General features: G+C 40.9%; 1 long non-coding RNA gene across 1 annotated transcript; it reads right to left on the bottom strand.

Annotated features, from left to right (window-relative positions):
* Positions 1 to 1,232: 1,232 nt before the first annotated feature.
* On the bottom strand, positions 1,233 to 14,778 carry LOC134299758 (uncharacterized). The gene is made up of 3 exons (XR_010007000.1): positions 14,557 to 14,778; positions 3,816 to 3,914; positions 1,233 to 1,465 (listed from the first exon to the last, which is right to left on the bottom strand). It is a non-coding gene; the product is annotated as an uncharacterized LOC134299758 (long non-coding RNA).
* Between the last annotated feature and the right edge of the window lie 301 nt (positions 14,779 to 15,079).

Raw genomic sequence — 15,079 nt, 5'->3', positions numbered from 1 at the left:
TTTTCCAGTCAAATTTGTTGTATAACATAATGTTTTGGTGCTTAATTTGTAAAATCATAACCTAATTTGATGTTTAATAGGCTTCTCCTTCATCTCTCATTATCCAACTTATTCGCTTATCCAACGTTCTGCTGGCCCGTTTATGTTGAATAAGTGAGACTCTACTGTATATATATACACATATAATATTGATAATATTATAATGAAATACAATATTATACTAATAATAATATAATATAATAATATTAATTATATATTATATATTACATTTAATATTCCTAATAATATCACAATATAGTGATACAGCACAATATAGTAATTTAATGCTAATATTGTGCTATGCTAATAATATATTGTATGTACATATGATTTGTAAGCTGCTTTAAGTCCTCTTTGGGGTGAGAAGGGCGAGATATAAATGTAGTATATAAATAAATAAAAGGCAAACTGGCATTTTAAAATTCTCCAAATCATACTGCATTCATATCTGTCAGGATGTCCCCTGCCTAAGCCATTTTTTTATTCCACAAGTAACTTGTAAAACATTTAGAACACTCTTTACTTTACATTATAATTCAAAATTATACAATATGCTGGCCTTTGTTCCAAATATACACATTTCCAGCTTACTGATAGATAGAGCACAAGGCACAGCAGGAGACAGCATTTTGAACCCTGTGAAATTGCTCTTCCACCACTTAGGGAGGCTACACAACAATTACTGTACAGTCAGCCATCCATGTTTGCAGGTTTAACCTTTTTGGATTTGATTATTCATAAACTTGATTAATATGGTTGCTTCTGACATGAAAAAAATAATAATGTGGTCTCTCTTATGAATCTCTAGCTTCTCCAGCACAACTCTATTTTGGAAACTGACAATGGGGTCACACTTGAAGGACCTAGAGATACATAGAGAGGTGTCTTCTCAGGTTAAAAAATGTGTACAAGTTGTGTGTTCCTGCACACAGTGCTCCCTTGATTTGCCATTGGCATGAATAGAGAAAAAATCAGAAATCTTCAATGAAGTCGAGTAGCTTTTTATAAAATCTTAATTGGAAAATTGTGCCTAGACTCCTAAACAAGCTTTTGTGTTAAAGTTAGCATCTGAATTTGGGCTTCTTTTGAAGTCGGTAAGTGTATTTTGTGGTTAAGATGCACAAATGGTCTATCACAGCTTTCTGCCTTGCTCACTTGCTCAAGCAAAAGAAGCAAAATTGGAGCAAAGGGACTACATTCTGGAACACTAAGCTTATACGTTTGTGTTTTCAGCAGGGAATCGTAGGCAGGGTAAGCACCAAAAGCTAGAGGAACAAAATGATTGGCACTGAAAAGACCATAATGAAATTGGTTATAGGTAAGGAAGCTTGCCTTTGAATGAGACATGAAACCAGGCATAAGACAATCCTCATCTCCCTTTTGAGTGATGAAACCACACATACATAGCCCACTGGCTACAGGAAACCTGGAATTACAGAAAATGGGATCCCATAAGGGCAAAAGCCGCTGCATGCTTCCTCTTTTACATTAAGGCATGTCCAAGATTCCAGTGCTTCAACTTCAAAGGGGATCCCACCCAAACTGGGGATAGTAAGTAAACAGAATCAATCTCTCCCCAAAACAGAGACCTGTTCTGTACCAAAAGTGCCATATTATCACAATGTAGATCAGGGTAGGCTGGGTAAAGTCCTTGTGAATCCATAATATAATGCAGTGGCTTATATTCCACACCAACAATGCCAGAATCTCCAATAAATATAACTCTGGAAAAAATCCAAGAATAATCTGCTAGAATGCTGGAAGCAACTTAACATTACTTCCAGTGCACCAGAATGCAACATTACACTCTGCTGGGTGACATTGGGATAGCTCTCGTCCTCTTCACAGTTGCCTGTATTAGTTCAAGGAGCATAAATTCATAAGTATGCACTATACTACGAGTATCTAATTAAGAAGGGATGGGTCGGGTGAAATCCAGAGCCCAACTAATAGTCACCCACAGGGTGGAATGGTTTTATGTTCTATTAGCAGACATGATTAAAGTTGCCCAGGGTGATGACTTTGTGGGCATGGCCTGGAGTGATAGTATTCCCTTACACCTCTCGTTGCAGGAGAGAAGCAATTTGCAGAAAAAAATTGGAGGTTCCAAACCCTGCAGTCAAACTTTTAAGGTATAAATCAGTGGTTCCCAAACTTATTTGGCCTACCGCCCCCTTTCCAGAAAAAATATTACTCAGCGCCCCTTGGAAAGGGGGTGTGGCTTAGAGGGGGTGGGTGTGGCTCCTGCTCAAGAGGGCGGGGCTGAGCCTCTCCCCAGTCCAAGATGCAGGGATGGGAGGAGTAGGTGGGCGGGGCCACAAAGGGGAGGCCAGGACTGGGATGGACGGAGTTACGAGCTCTGAGGCAGGGCTGAGCTTCTATCCCTGTCCTGTGGTGCCTGCCAGGACACAGGAGGCGGGGCTAGAGGAGAGGGCGGGGCCTCTTCCCAAGTGCCTGACAGGGCTGGACCTCTATAACCCACTCCCATGTTCTAACAAACGCCTCAGGGGAGGTATACAGAGGCTCTTGGGAAGAGGCCCTGCACCCGCCCCTAGCCCTGCCCTTTAGTCCTAAAAGGCCTCTCAGGAGAGGTATAGAGGCTCAGCCCTGTCTTGGGCTCTTGGAAGAAGGCCCCGCCCCCTTCCCTAGCTCTGCCCTCTGTGTCCCAACAAGCGCCTCAGGAGAGGTATAGATTCTCAGCCCTGTCTCAGGTGATTGGGATGAAGCCACGCCCACTCCTCTAGCTCCACCCTCTGTGTGTCCTAACAGGCGCCTTAGGTGCTCAGCCCTGTCTCCGGCATTTGGCAATGGGCCCCGCCCCTCCTCTGGCCCCACCCTCGTGTCCTAATAGGTGCCACCACTGCCCCCCTGGATCGCTCCAGCACCCACCGGGGGGTGGTAGTGCCCACTTTGGGAATCACTGGTATAAATGATCTGAGAGAATAATTTACGTGAGCCATTATTTGTGTTAACTGATAGTCCTGAAGGGAGTAGCAATCACAAATGTGATGATGACAGAGTCACCATCTTAGCCCATCTGCAAAAATTGCCTCTGCTACAAAGCTGAAGAAATCCAGGTTAAAACATCCTTCCATCAACATTATAAATGAACTTAGATAAAGGGCAAACTTTGGGAATCTCCTCAAATCTAGGCAAGTTTTTTCTACTTCTCACTTATCTATGTTTACATTTGATCAGCAAATTTCAAAGGAGTTGTAGCAAAACTTTAGTTTCCAGAAATGTGTGGTTTCCAAATGTTTTCGAGAAATTGGACTCCAAATTATGAAATGTATATAAAAAATTGAATTGCAAGATGCCGCTCCATTGGGGCTCATAGTGAGCATGCATGCCCTTGCTTTACACTAATCCTTTGCTATGAATTGTCTCTAGAATGCTGTTTGAACAGTGAAAGAAGACCCCTTCTTTCAATTTCCATAATCCCCTCACAATGAACTGGGAGATGCGAGAAGAACACACAAAATTCCTGGGTCCATTTCCTGCTTCTCTTGACAAGATCAAGGCTATATGTGGGAACGATCTGTCTCCCATGCCCCACATCAACCTCACCTATTGAAGTATTCATCTTTATCTGTGTACTTTGGACCACAGTTTCCATCAGTCAAATAATTAAGCTCATAATGAGCCCATTGCATAATATCACACCACATTGCTTTCCAATCATGCCCCTCTCACAGAGGCGGATCAATAAACAGACTAACATTTCAAAGGCTCTAATAACAGTTTATTAAATTTCCCACCACCAAGAAGTAACAAACCTGTGATGATGTTGCTTGGAGCCCTGAGGCAATCAGGGTGCGGATTCTAGCAAGACAATAACTAAGCCAATCAGGAGCAAGCACAGGTTTCTTGAATAGCTGTCAAATGAAATAAAAATGCTCTGTGTTCACAATTGTGTTATGTCAATAATTTGGATTACTTTCTCCATTGACATCTTCTCTGGCCATTGAGAATAAATCTCTGATTTTACTTTTAACCCGTCTCTCAGCCTCACTAGAAAGACCAGGCAATGTATAGAAATACACAAAACAATTGCTGGAAATGTAAGAATCAAGTGGGCTCATATTTTCATATATGATGGTCATGTAAGGAAACCTAGAAATGTTGGAAAGCAATTCACTCGGAAACACAAAAAATATTGAAAAAGACCTTCCCTTTGAAACGAGAGTACTTCCTTTCAGGAAGCACGGACAAAGACACAGATTTTAATCGAAATGAAGATATATTATTTACCTATATGATAACAGCAGCGAGAATAACATTTGCAAAACATTGGAAAATACAGTATATCCCAGATACAGAACAATGGCTTGAAAAGTTAGAAGACATATATGATATGGACATATTAACATTTCTGCTGAGACAACATAAAGGAAAACCAATAAAACAAACTGATTGGAAGTTATATGAGGAATATAAGAAAAAGAGACAAAAATAAGCAGTAACAAAACTATGGGAGACATCGATGGTGTTTCGAATGAAGCCATCCAGACTGAAATGAACAATTGAGGACTTATATAGTAATTAACCTGTACTGATGAAAATGGAAGATGGATAATCTACCTCCCCCCTTTTTTTCTCACTCCCTTCCCTTTCCTGTTTCTACTCCCTTTTCACACTTCTACTCCCCATCCTATTCCTTTCCCATTCTTTCTCTTATTTCTCGTTGTATAACCCTCCCCAAATTTTTGTAAGGTTTCATTTTATATGTGATTTGAAAATCGTTTAATAATTTTTTTTTTAAAAAAAAGACCAGGCAAAGTGTCCTGCTTTGCCTGGCTTCTGTGAGAAAAGAGAGGGGCAGCATGGTGAATCTGTTGTCCTGCACACAGATTCCTCTTGACAACACTGGGACCAGTACAACATGGGAGGCCTCCCATGTTGGGGAAAAAGTGTGTGGTGATGCTTTCACCCCGGTTTGGGGTGGGGCGTCTGCTAAAAGTCATACAACATCATTTGATGTCTGGTGTGTGGCTCCAGCCTAAAGATGGAGTAGAAGAATCCTAGGGTACTGTTTAAGGTAAGTATGATTATGTTCTGCGTTTCATTTGGCCTTGGTTGACACACCAGGCCACCGAACTCACAGTTCTTGAGGATACTGAATCACATAACACACATATTAGATCTCCATTCAATGAAATAAATATCAACACTTCCCATCTGACATTTCAGTTGCTATTATGCTGAGATGCATTTGTAGGGGTTTCTGTGACATGCTTGGAACAAAGACAAGGATAGCAGTAGAGATAAAAGCCAGTGTTTTCATCACCTGTTTAGGTGGGAACTCCTTTGTACTGTATTAGGAATGATTGCAGCTTTGATGCTGAGGATTAATGGGTGTGGGAAGGGGGAGGGGATGAATTGAAATGCTACTTTTTTCTCTGCGTGGCCCAGGATTTACAGTATTACCCTGTTTCCCCGAAAGTAAGACATCCCCTGAAAATAAGACATAGTAGAGGTTTTGCTGAATTGCTAAATATAAGGCCTCCCCCGAAAGTAAGACCTAGCAAAATTTGTGTTTGGAAGCATGCCCGCCAAACAGAACACTAGAGCATGCAGGATCAATAAATGTACATACCATAGATTGTTGTACATGGAAATAATGGTAGTAACAAGAAATTCTTGATAGGATTCACAGTTTGTCTGGTTCTACTGGTTTGTGATGACAACTACTGTACAATATATAATAAATGTTCATTTTTTTGTTCAACAATAAATGTGAATTCCTCTTCATGAAAAAATAAGACATCCCCAGAAAATAAGACCTAGTGCATCTTTGGGAGCAAAAATTAATATAAAACACTGTCTTATTTTCGGGGAAACACGGTATAAACTAAGATTTCTCATGTGTGTAATTTGCAATTAATCTGTATTGTCCTTTAATACCTGCTCCATATATATCCAATTTTTAAAAAAGTGTACTAGATTTTAGGTTCTGTCTTTGGGTTTGAAATATAAATATTTAAAGAAGCAATTTTAATGTTTTGTTATTAATATGCATGGTGCTTATTAATAAAATAATATAACACCAAAAAGACTGACATGACAAACTTACAATATTAATTTAACTCCCAGAGGAGACACAGAAGGAGGGACAAAACAGAGGTAAAGGAAAGTGTATGTTAACATTTAACTTAAATGAAGTTAGTGGTGACTTGGGGTGGAGGCTAGATATAGGAAAGATGTGACTGAAGACCAGGGCCGGCCCTAGGTAATTTTCAAGTGTAGGCGAACAGAATTTTGGGATTAAGGAAAGGCCTATTAAACATCAAATTACATTAAGATTTTACAAATTAAGCACCAAAACATCATGTTTTACAACAAATCAACAGAAAAAAGCAGTTCAATACATGGTAATGTTATGTAGGAATTACTATATTTGCGAATTTAGCACCAAACATTGAACTGGGATATAGGGCAGTGTGGACTTAGATAACCCAGTTCAAAGCAGATATTGTGGATTATTCTGCCTCGATATTCTGGGTTATATGGCTGTGTGGAAGAGCCCTGGGGGTCCTTCCATACAGCCATATAACCCAGAATATCAAGGCAGATAATTAAAAGGCCACCAAAGGGGAATCTGGCCTCCAGTATTAAAAAAACCCTCTAAAATCAGGACAATAAATAAAGAACAACACTCTGAAAATAGGGGGAATCCAGGCAGTAAACAATCAGGGCCAGCCAACACCTCCCAACCAAGGATGCCCCCAGGGAGGAAGCAGCCAGGCTTTGAATCTGCAAGGCCATTAAATGCTAATCAAGCTGGCCAATTGCAACATTCACACTAGCCTCAAAAAGACAAGAGCTCTTTTTCCCACCCTTGACTTTCCAGAGATATATAAACCCCACTTACCTAGCTTCCAAGTTCCAACAGACCTCACAACCTCTGAAGGCCCCGAAGGCTTTAAACACTTTTATAACCAAGTAATAGCAATGTTGGTTTGCCATTCAGGAAGTTCATACTCGGGCATGGATTCATGAAACATTGGGAAATTCTCCAAGAGCCACATAACAAAGGCTTTCAGACTTTCTACATTCAGGGAACACTTTTTATGTGTGCTGCCGGCTAAAGTTACTGCCGATAACAATTTTGGGCACTTCCAGTGGCTTGAGGTACAAGCCAGAGAGTAGAAGCCTTGATTAATTTTTTTTATTAAGATAGACTAAAACAAAACCTACATACAAACAACCAAACACATAGTTTGGGTCTAGGTTAGACACAGGATCGCCTTCTCCCATACAATTTGCCCTGAACATTGAGGTCTTCTGGAGGGCATGTGCTCCAACCAGCCCCAACTATGTGAAGACATTTTGAAGCTTATCACCCTTTAAGTGATATGGAAGTCTCAGGCCCAATTGGGTCACATGATGACAAGAAGCATATGAAGGTATCCAGCAATATGGTAGACTGTGAGGCTGTATCACTACTACCGTTTCCCCAAAAACAAGACCTACCCTGAGAATAAGACCTATCATGTTTTTTCAGCATTTCTGGGGATGCTGGAAATACAAGCCCTATTTAAAAACTAAGCCCTAGATATAGTGCATTTAAAAAGTCAATTTGGAAAAATAAGACTACCCCTGAAAACAAGCCCTAACACATCTTTCTGGGAAACAGGGTAGTTGGTGGTTGGGATATGTGTGTGTACACACACACACACATATCCCAACCACCAAAGTATTTCTTTGTAATACTCTTGATCAGAGCCGGCCCTAGGTATTTTTCAAGTGTAGGCGAACAGAATTTTGCCCCCCCCCCAAAGCAATCACTGAAAAATAAAAGCGTTGGATAAGCGAAAATGTTGGATAATAAGGAAAGATAAAGGAAAAGCCTATTAAACATCAAATTACATTATGATTTTACAAATTAAGCACCAAAACATCATGTTTTACAACAAATCAATAGAAAAAGCAGTTCAATACATGGTAATGTTATGTAGGAATTACTATATTTGCGAATTTAACACTAAACCTTGAACAGGGATATAGGGCAGTGTGGATTTAGATAACCCAGATAGCCCTCAGTATTAAAAAAAAAACCTCTAAAATCAGGACAATAAATAAAGAACAACACTCTGAAAACAGAAGAAATCCAGACAATAAACAATCAGGGACAGCTAACACCTCCCAAAAAAGATTCTCCCAGGGCCATTAAATGCTAATCAAGGTGATTAATTACAACATTCACACCTGCTTCAAAGAAAAGTTCTTTCTCCCACCCTGGACCTTCTACAGCTATATAAACCCCACATACCTAGCTTCCAAGTTCCCACAGACCTCACAATCTCTGAAGGCCCCAAAGGTGGGCTCCCATGGTGCGAAGGTGGGTCTGCACCGGCCGGAAAGCCCAGCACGGGCACCGGGAGGCCCAGCGTGGCCGCCGGAAGGCCCAAAAGAGAAGGAGGCAGAGAGTGGTGCCCTCCTCCCAGGACGATGGCGCCCCTGGGACGATGGCGCCACAGGCAAGTGCCTAGTTCGCCTTATGGTTGGACCGCCTCTGCTCTTGATATTAAGACAAAGATCTGCATGTAGAAAGTTAACTGATCAGAAAGTGTCTCAAGTGCGTTCTGAGAGAGGTTACTACATGTAGGAAAGCTTTTACTACATGCAAGCCTTTTTTAAAAAATGAAGGAACATAGAGTGGATGTACGTGAAAACACTTTAATTGTCATGACTCAATGCTATGGAATCATGGAAGTTGTAATTTTACGAAGTGTTTGGCCTTCTTTGCCAAAGACTGCTGATGCCTCACCAAATTACAAATCTTAAGATTGCACAGTTTTAACCATGGCAGTTGAAGTGGTGCCAATTCTGCTGTGTAGATGCATCTATAGTTCAGACCGGGACCACTGAATTGGGAATGATATGCAGAATGACTCTTACTATAAAGATCCATATTCCAGAAACCACCAATAATGGCATTTGAAACACTCCTGCATGTTTATGGGTTGACTAGATTAGGGCTAGGAATCCCAGTGGCGAAGTATGTTAAAGCACTGAGCTGCTGAACTTGCAGACCAAACGGTCCCAGTTTCAAACCCTGGGAGCGGCAGGAGCGCCCGCTGTTAGCTCCAACTTCTGCCAACCTAGCAGTTCGAAAACATACCAATGTGAGTAGATCAATAGGTACCGCTCCGGCAGGAAGGTAACTGCGCTCCATGCAGTCATGCTGGCCACATGACCTTGGAGGTGTCTATGGACAACGCTGGCTCTTTGGCTTAGAAATGGAGATGAGCACCAACCCCCAGAGTCAGACATGACTGGACTTAACGTCAGGGGAAACCTTTACCTTTTTTAGATTAGGGCTAGTATGTATCTTACTCCCACCCTTTCTCTTCCACTTTCTCTCCCAATTCTCAGAGATTGAGTGATTGATTAGCAATTGCTGTATGTATTACCCATGGAGAAATGGGTTAAACCCATGAGCCGGCAGGACTGCTGACCTGAAGGTTGATGGTTCAAATCCAAGGAGAGTGTGGATGAGCTCCCTGTGTCAGCTCCAGCTCCATCAGGGGACATGAGAGAAGCCTTCCACAAAGATGATAAATCATCAATCATTCGGGCACACCCTGGGCAATATCCTTGCAGATGGCCAATTCTCTCACACCAGAGGAGACTTGCAGTTTCTCGGGTCGCTCCTGACACAAAAAAAGTCTTGATATTTCACCAATAACTCTTTTTTGTCCAAAATACAGTCAGCTATGGGACCAACATGTGGCATCACCCCATCACTTTCTTCAATCTGTTTCTCTCCCCCCCTCCTCGACCCCCACTTAGAAAGCAGACATGTTGTCCCCAGGAAGAATTAAAGGAGAAGCATTAGCTTGCAAAATATATGCCAAATGAGCTAATGATTCTGACACTTCCACAATACAAGCTTTACAAGGAGGACATGCAGACAGTGAGGTCTGTTTTTTCTATTTGTTTTTTTTAAATGGCTAAATGTTTGTAGGGAAACAAAATGGATTTATTTTTGCTCAATCCAGGCGTAATATCAGGACTTATCCGGTTCCGGGCCCCAGGGCTTCAGACAACTAACAAAACACATCTTACTTCTGCTCTGCTAGTTCCCTGTTATGTCTTTCACATGCAGGAAGAAAGAGGAAAAGTAGAATCCAGCAGATGAAAGCACCATGGACCTGCGATTCTTTTCTTATGAACAAGTACAGAAGAGGCCCCAGAAGAACCCCGGAGCTCCTGCGACCACGTGTGATGTGAACGGATGGCTTTAATGCTCCAAACCAAGCCTGCATCATCTGTGACTCATAAGGCTCAATGCAGACTACCACCAGGCCTGCATTGTGGCTGATCAGGTGCTCACCAGCCCTCCTCCAACCCCTGGTTTTGCACTTTCAGGCAGGCAGCCAAAGCAGAAACACATTCACAAAGGGCTTGTATTGTGCATGAGGTTTCATAGAACACAACAGATGCCAAAGATGGAGAGATAATGGTGTGGACTTTGTTTGACATGATGGGCCACTACAGATGCAGGGCTTTGAGTCACCCAAGTGTCTAGAAGTGTAGAAGATGTAAAGAAAACTTAGGATTGAATTTTGCAACTAGAGTAGCATCAAAGTTCCCTTAATGTGGCATATCTACACTGACCATTTAATGCAGTTTCAAAACAGTATTGAAGAAAGTGACTTTGCTGTGCCGATTTACATAGGAAATTGGGAACCAGTTTGAGACCTGGTTACCGTGTTTCTCCTAAAATAAGTCAGGGTCTTATATTAATTTTTGCTCCCAAAGATGCTCTAGGTCTTATTTTCAGGGGATGTCTTATTTTTCCATGAAGAAGAATTCACATTTATTGTTGAACAAAAAAATGAACATTGATTATATACTGTACAGTAGTTGTCATCACAAACCAGCATAACCAGACAAACTGTGAAACCTATCAACAATTTCTTGTTACTACCATTATTTCCATGTACAACAATCTATGGTACGTACATTTACCGATCCTGCATGCTCTGGTGTTCTGTTCGGCGGGCATGCTTCCAAACAAAAACTTTGCTAGGTCTTACTTTTGGGGGAGGCCTTATATTTAGCAATTCAGCAAAACCTCTACTAGGTCTTGTTTTCTGAGGATGTCTTATTTTAGGGGAAACAGGGTAGTGATTACATAAACCACAGGGCACTGATGCGCAATAAGAGCTTTCTTCTGCATGCTTTTGAGGGTGTTTGTTGGCAGTTACAAACAATCCCAATGGGAAAAGAAAATGGAAGATATCTAAAGAAATGGGGAAAATCATATAAGGAGCATTCTCCCCACAGTGTTCACGTACCTCAATGTCCAAACGGGCAGAACAACTTTTCTGTGGGAAACTTGGAAACACCTAGTAATTACTTGAGACTTATGAAAACCACTAGAAGTGGTGGAAGTTGAGGTGTTTGGGTGTTCTATGCCATTACAGTAGTATATGGATGACACCTAATTCTGTTACTCCTTTCAACCTCAATTCAAGGAAGCTGCCTCAGTCTATCATCAGGTGTCTATCATCAGTGCCTATCAGGTGTCTATCATCAGTAACATACCAGATGAGAGTAGACACATTGCAACTTAAGCTGAACAAGGCAGATCCAGGAGGAGGAATTCAGCCTAGACTGATTGGGGTTATACTCTCCATCAAGATACAGTTCAGCAGATGATTATACTCCTAGACTTGAATATGGAAGTTCAGGTTTTAACAGTGGACAGAAATGCTTTTGCACAGGTAAGGCTTGTGCCAGCTGCACCTATTTCAAGAAATGTTAACTCTAGTCATGGTGATACACATTTTGGTTATGTCCTCATTAGATTACTCTAACCTGCTTCACATGGAGTTGCTTTTGAAGAGTATTTGGAAACTTCAGCTTGTCTAAACTGTAATTATAGTGTTAACCCTGTTACAATATCTGCCAATACAATTCTGGGCCAATTCAAAATACAGTAGAGTCTCACTTATCCAACATAAACGGGCCGGCAGAACGTTGGATAAGCAAATATGTTGGATAATAAGGAGGGATTAAAGAAAAGCCTTTTAAACATAAAATTAGGTTATGATTTTACAAATTAAGCACCAAAACATCATGTTATACAACACATTTGACAGAAAAAGTAGTTCAATACACAGTAATGCTATGTAGTAATTACAGTATTTACGAATTTAGCACCAAAATATCACGATGTATTGAAAACATTGACTACAAAAATGCGTTGGATAATCCAGAACGTTGGATAAGCGAGTGTTGGATAAGTGAGACTCTACTGTACATATAAAGCCATGTAAAGCTGAGATCCGCATTACCTGTAGATCATTTTAATACAATTTTCATGGGTTACAAATGAACACATAAGTAAGGTAAAGGTGTTGCCCCGACATTAAGTCTAGTCATGTCCGACTTTGGGGGGTTGGTGTTCATCTCCATTTCTAAGCCGAAGAGCCTGCGTTCTTCATAGACACCTCCTAGGTCATGTGGCCAGCATGACTGCATGGACACCATTGCCTTCCTGCAGAAGTGGTACCTATTGATCGACTCACATTTGCATGTTTTCGAACTGCTAGGTTGGCAGAAGCTGGGGCTAATAGCAGGAGCTCACTCCACTCCCTGGATTCGAACTGTCAACCTTTCGGTCAGCACGTTCAGCAGTTTAACCTGCTGCGCCATAGGGGGCTCCATAATGAACACATACCCCTGCCTAAAAGTGCTGTAAAATTAAGCAGAACCCTTTCTCCTTCAGTTCATCTAAAGCAAGTCACCCACTAGATCAGTGGTTCTCAACCTGTGGGGCCCCAAATGTTTTGGCCTTCAACTCTCAGGAATCCTAACAGCTGGTAAACTGGCTGGGATTTTTGGGAATTGTAGGCCAAAACACCTGGGGACCCACAGGTTGAGAACCATTGCACTAGCTGACCAATTTGGAGCTGAAATACAAAATTAGAACATTCATGCATTGCAATTTCTTTCAAGTCCCACCCATGGCTACCCAACCAGTGTAAGTTGTAGAAATGACACTTACCAAAGAGGACATGTTTGACTAGCTCTTCAAAGTTATGGGGATTTATAATGATACCTATCAGACAGGTGTAGCAGGATTCCAGTGCATTAGGACTGATGTAACCACATAAAAATCAAGCAGACTAAAGTGCCTAGCAATGGAACAGCACAGCCTTGTTATGTTTGCACTTTTCATTCAGTACAGTATTACCCCTTTTTGTAAGGCTTTTCAGACTTTATTGAAGAAGTCTTCTCAACCATTTCATGGTGATGAATGAGACACACTGGGGGAGAGTATCTACTGTACTGTGAAGTTAACTCCATCTTTGCCAAATTCCAGCACAGACGTCAGGAAGGCAAAACAGATGCTCTCAGAATTCCAATACAGAAAAACACTGGAACATTTCTCCTTTGCGTTACATACTTCTTTTGAAACAAATGCTCACCTTTCTTGGAATTGTGAGAGCAGAAAGGCCACACAGCAAAAAGCGGCTCTTGCTGCAACTTCAGCAAAAAAGAGAGATCCCCACAAAGGCACTAAACATCCTGATATTATTTGGTTACCATTGGATCAAGGGTTTGCCTCTTGTACAGATGTACCGTGTTTCCCTGAAAATAAGACAGTGTCTTATATTATTTTTTACTCCCAAAGATGCGTTAGGTCTTATTTACAGGGAATGTCTTATTTTTCCATGAAGAAGAATTCATATTCATTGTTGAACAAAAAAAAAGAACATTTATTCTATACTGTACAGTAGTTGTCATCACCAACCAACATAACTAAACCGGACAAACTGACTCCTGTCAAGAATTTCTTGTTACTACCATTATTTCCATATACAACTGGTATGTAAGCCGGCCTGAGTCCCGCTGGGGAGATGGAAGCGGGGTATAAAAATAAAATAATAATAATAATAATAATAATAATAATAATAATAATAATTATTATTATTATTATTATTGTTGTTGTTATGTACATTTACCAATCCTGCATGCTATGGTGTTTTGTTTGGCGGGCGCTGAGCATGCTTCCAAACAAAAACTTTGCTAGGTCTTACTTTCGGGGGAGGCCTTATATTTAGCAATTCAGCAAAACTTCTACTAGATCTTATTTTTTGGGGATGTCTTATTTTCAGGGAAACAGGGTAGTAGCTGAGTGCTTTCAAGGAACAGACTGTAAAATTTGGGTTCAGTTTGGGCTTGCATTACAATCCTGAGACTCTTGAGGATTTGAAAGATAATTTCTCATAGTAAGGAACTCTGACTGTAAAGAGCAATGCTAGTGTATACAAAACTGTGCACTAACCCTAAAACGCTGTCAGTAATACTACACCAATTGATGAGTGAGCTTGAGCAGAGGAACGTCACAGTGTATTGTGTCCATTCAGTTCAAACACACAGGTTTATCACTGACTAGTTAAACTTGGGAAATGTTATCTCTCTTTTCATATTCCTGTTTTGAAATGCCTAAATTTCATTTTATTGGCAGCAAGGAATATAGCGTGCAAGTATTCTTACCTTTGATATACTCTAGGATCTAATAATATTTAACTGGTGAAGTCATTTCTGTATCCAAACCTGTGCTGCAAATATGCTTGGGAACTTGCAAGGTGGGGAAGGTAGGGGTGAGGGAGAGAGAAACAATGCCCTTATTCATGACATCAGATCCAGCTCCATAGAAACTTGTTGTGATGACAAACACACACACACAGATTGCAAGTCACCAATCTCACTTAAAGGAACAGGCAAGAAAAGAATTGTTAGTTTAATGAATAACGTGCATCACCTTCAAAGGGGAAGGTAGAAAGTGAGGGGCAAGTAAGCACCTGAAGTTAAACACCCTTCCAAGTCCTTCAAATCCATTTCATCTTTGAGTGATGCTCTTCAAGAGGACAAGGTTCTAGAGGTCTCCCTTTGTAAGAGATGGAGAGAAAGCACTTGTATGAAAACGGACAGGAAGAGATTCCACTCTGAGTATGTCACCATTAGAAGAGACCCTTTCTCTTGCCACTGGGGTCACCAACTTTTCCCCAGAAAACAG

This window comes from Anolis carolinensis, chromosome 5 (assembly GCF_035594765.1).
Source record: "Anolis carolinensis isolate JA03-04 chromosome 5, rAnoCar3.1.pri, whole genome shotgun sequence".
Taxonomy (NCBI): Eukaryota; Metazoa; Chordata; class Lepidosauria; order Squamata; family Dactyloidae; genus Anolis; species Anolis carolinensis.
This window is presented reverse-complemented; position numbering and strand designations above follow the sequence as displayed.